Source organism: Bos indicus, chromosome 15 (assembly GCF_029378745.1).
Source record: "Bos indicus isolate NIAB-ARS_2022 breed Sahiwal x Tharparkar chromosome 15, NIAB-ARS_B.indTharparkar_mat_pri_1.0, whole genome shotgun sequence".
In the NCBI taxonomy this organism is placed as follows: Eukaryota; Metazoa; Chordata; class Mammalia; order Artiodactyla; family Bovidae; genus Bos; species Bos indicus.
The window spans coordinates 21,607,032-21,611,833 of record NC_091774.1 but is presented as its reverse complement, the minus strand read 5'-3'; positions in this window follow the sequence as shown (position 1 = coordinate 21,611,833).

The following is a 4,802-nucleotide window of genomic DNA, read 5'->3' as shown; positions in this document are numbered from 1 at the left end:
TGGCCCCTCAGGTTGATGCAGTACCAGAGGGCCTTTGTTGAATCATCAACAGTCATCCAGCCAGATCATTTTGCAAACGCTGAGAGTAAAACCAGACATGAAGTAACTTGTATAAGGTCACACAGCTAGAACCAGGACTCCTGACTCCTGGTTCATAACTGAGTCTGCAAGGTCATTATAACTCTAGAGACCAGAAGTAGACCAATGTGGAGCCAAAGCACACTGGCAATTTCCCAGAGACACTCACAATGGAGATCAGGTAGGCAGAAATCAGGCCAAGCTCAGTGCTGGTATGTTCCTTCCAATGGATCTGAAACCGGGAAAGACAATGGGACCTGGAGGTCAGGGTGCAGGTCCTCATAGAGGATGTGCTCAGAGGGCTCAGAGGAAACCCACAGAAGGGCTTCTGAGAAGGAAATCATCCCAAGGATATGAAGTGACTTTCTGGGAATAACTTGGGAGTCAAGCTGCCTCTGACCTGTCTATCGAGGCATTTTTCTTTATAGATTTCTTTCCAAAGGCATAATCCAGGAAGCAGGCCAGAGTCTGGGAGCCAGAGTCTAGGGTCTCTGAGGATGGCATGGAGGAGAGACCCCCTCAGCCTAGAAGAGCAAGGGGTCGGGAGGGAAGCGAGGGCTGTAGGTCCTTGCAGCCCCTATAGGTTGGGTCAGGACCTCAGCATGTGGCACCAGGAAGACCAAGTTCCAGGCCTGAGACCCCCAGCCTCACGAAGGGCTCCTGTACCCCATGTCTTGGGACTGAGGAGGCCCAGGAGAGAGGACTCAGCAGCAGGCACCACAGAGAGGGGATGCCCCAGAACCATGGTTCTGCCTGAAACCCCACAGCCAGACCACAGCCCCAGCAAGAGCAGGAGATTTTGATAAGGCTGAGTTCAAGTTTCTTACCAGCTCATTAAACCAAAGGCTTCAAACTTTGTGCAAGGAATGAAAGAAATGGAATTTCCCCTGCACATCTGCATCTAGAGACTGATGGTACACGTCCAGTCCTAAATTTCCTTTCCCTCACTCTACCCATTTAGGGGCCAACATGGACTTTCTTGGGTTTGAACTCCCTTTCTGTTATTCACTTGTCTTTTAATTTGGGACACTTAACCTCTCCAAGCATTAGTTTCTTCATATGTAAAACTGGGGTGGTAAGAGGACTCACCTCGTAGAATGGTGGGCAAAGTGAAGTGAGGTCATGCAGGTGTGGTATTAAAGAACATTAGGGCCAACACCCTCTGAAACTCTGCAGTGTCCATCTGGTTTAGATGTGGCTCATTCATTCCATTCACATGGGCATGGTCAGCTTTCCCATCAAGAACGCTGTTTCTAGTGCTAAAGCTCCAGGAACTCTGCCCAGAGGCACACCTGTCTCTCCCCATTCCCCAAGGGTTCTCAGGGCCCTCATGTTCTTTCATTGTCTCAAATGTATTATTTTATTGTTGACTCAGGGGCCTTTTGCACATGCTCATTTATCTGCTGAGAACTTTCTTCCCTCCCTCTGCACTGAATTCTCTTCCCTCCTCTATGTGTGGCCAAGTTTACTAAGCCTCAGGTCTTAGCTTCAATATTACTCACCCAGAGGAACCTTTTTGCATGCACCTAGACTCACACGCTAGTAAAGCAATGCTCAAAATTCTCCAAGCCCGGCTTCAGCAATACGTGAACCATGAACTTCCAGATGCTCAAGCTGGTTTTAGAAAAGGCAGAGGAACCAGAGGCCAAATTGCCAACATCTGCTGGATCATGGAAAAAGCAAGAGAATGCCAGAAAAACATCTATTTCTGCTTTATTGACTATGCCAAAGCCTTTGACTGTGTGGATCACAACAAACTGTGGAAAATTCTGAAAGAGATGGGAATACCAGACCACCTGATATGCCTCTTGAGAAATTTGTATGCAGGTCAGGAAGCAACAGTTAGAACTGGACATGGAACAACAGACTGGTTCCAAATAGGAAAAGGAGTATGTCAAGGCTGTATATTGTTACCCTGCTTATTTAACTTCTATGCAGAGTATATCATGAGAAACGCTGGGCTGGAAGAAGCACAAGCTGGGATCAAGATTGCCAAGAGAAATATGAATAACCTCAGATATGCAGATGACACTACCCTTATGGCAGAAAGTGAAGAGGAACTCAAAAGCCTCTTGATGAAAGTGAAAGAGGAGAGTGAAAAAGTTGGCTTAAGGCTCAACATTCAGAAAACGAAGATCATGGCATCTGGTCCCATCACTTCATGGGACATAGATGGGGAAACAGGGGAAACAGTGTCAGACTATTTTGGGGGCTCCAAAATCACTGCAGATGGTGATTGCAGCCATGAAATTGAAAGACACTTACTCCTTGGAAGGAAAGTTATGACCAACCTAGATAGCATATTCAAAAGCAGAGACATTACTTTGCCAACAAAGGTTCATCTAGTCAAGGCTATGGTTTTTCCAGTGGTCATTTATGGATGTGAGAGTTGGACTATGAAGAAAGCTGAGCACCAAAGAATTGATGTTTTTGAACTGTGGTGTTGGAAAAGACTCCTGAGAGTCCCTTGGACTGCAAGGAGATCCAACCAGTCCATTCTAAAGGAGATCGGTCCTGGGTGTTCTTTGAAAGGAATGATGTTAAAGCTGAAACTCCTTTGTAAAGTTAAATAAAAAAAAAAAAAGCTGAAACTCCAATACTTTGGCCACCTCATGTGACGTGTTGACTCATTGGAAAAGACCCTGATGCTGAGAGGGATTGGGGGCAGGAGGAGAAGGGGACGACAGAGGATGAGATGGCTGGATGGCATCACCGACTTGATGGACGTGAGTTTGAGTGAACTCCAGGAGTTGGTGATGGACAGGGAGGCCTGGCATGCTACAATTCATGGGGTCGCAAAGAGTTGGACACGGCTGAGCAACTGAACTGAACTGAGACTGGATTCAAGACTTTGCGTGCTCCCATCACACCTGAAGTTATTTTTGTTTTTTAGATTTTATTGGAGTATAGTTGCTTTACAAATGTATTTTCTGCTGTACAGCAAAGTGAATCAACTATACATTTACATATATCCCCTCTTTTTTTGATTTCCTTCCCATTTTGAACTTCTGTAACAATCCTTGTACTTACATAATTAGTTACCTAACATCTGTTTTCTCCAGTGGATGAAAAATTACATGGAGCAGGGGAGTACACATCACTCTCATTCTTGGCTGGATAATGGTACAGTGTCCAGGCCACGGGTCATACTTATAACTATTTAATGAATGAATGGAGAGATATTCTTCTCAAATATCTTACCTCCTGGTGTACATTTATTAATGTGTATGTCACTATTTTCCAACTTTATTTGTATATGGTCACTATGGACCAAGAGAAAGGGGAAAAATGGTGAATTCTAAACTAAATGGTGGACTAACTTTGCTTTCTGTATTTAACTTTTAAAAATATTTATTTGTTTATGTGCCTTGGGCTTTGACGTGTCAACTCCAGAGTGTGCAGTCTTCGTAGTTGTGGCATGCAGGCTTAGTTGCTCCGTGGCATGTGGGATCTCAGTTCCTTGACTAGGGTTGGAACCTGCGGCCCCTGCACTGCAAGGAAGATTCTTTACCATTGGACCAGTAGGGAAGTCCCCTAATTTTTTTAAAAAAAATTATTTATTTGTTTGGTTGTGGCGGGTCTTAATTGCAGCATATGAGATCTAGTTCCCTGTCCAGAGGTCTAACCTGGGCCCCCTGCATTGGGAGTGAGAAGTCTTAGCCATTGGATCACCAGGGACATCCCTGCATTTAACTTTTATTATGTAAATAATACATACTTGTAGAAAAATTGTAAAACATAATAAAAAGAAGAAAATGAAAATCATTGCCATTCCACAACTATGAATATTTAGCTGTACATTCTTTCAAACTTTGCTCCCTATACATTTACAAAAGTATAACTTGTTCTTTACATATTATTTTATAACCTGATTTTTAACTTAACAATATTAGTATATTGTGAACATATTTCAATGTAAGAATATAATTTCTGGTACATTCTGTAATGGTTGCACTGAATGCCATTATATAGATACATTATACAATTTATTTAACCAATTTCTTATTGGTGGACATTTAGACTTTTTTGTTTAATATACGATGGACTTGTGTTACAGGGAACTGTCTTGTAACTAAATCTCTATGAACATCCATTAACATTTTTAGCATCAGTTAGTTCAATCACTCAGTCGTGTCCAACTCTTTGTGACCCCATGGACTGTAGCACTCCAGACTTCCCTGTCCATCATTGACTCCCAGAGCTTGCTCAACTCATGTCCATTGAGTCAGTGATCTCATCCAACCATCTCACTCTCTGTCGTCCCCTTCTCCTCCTGCCTTCAGGCTTCACCAGAATCAAGTTCTTTTCCAATGAGTCAGTTCTTCATATCAGGTGACCAAAATATGGGAGCTTCAGGTCCAGCATCAGTCCTTCCAGTGAATATTGAGGACTGATTTCCTTTAGGATTAACTGGTTAGATCTCCTTGCAATCCAAGGGACTCTCAAGAGTCTTCTCCAGCACCACAGTTCAAAAGCATCAGTTCTTCATGCTCAACTTTCTTTCTAGTCCAACTCTCACATCCATACATGACTACTGGAAAAACCATAGCTTTGACTATACAGACTTTTGTTGGCATTCTTTAGCATAAGTTTCTACAAATGGAGTGATTAGATCAAAGGACAGTTTTGCTTCAAATTTTAAAACACACATTCCTAAAGGAAATCAGTCCTGAATATTCATTGGAAGGACTAATGCTGAAGCTCCAATACTTTGGCCACCTGAT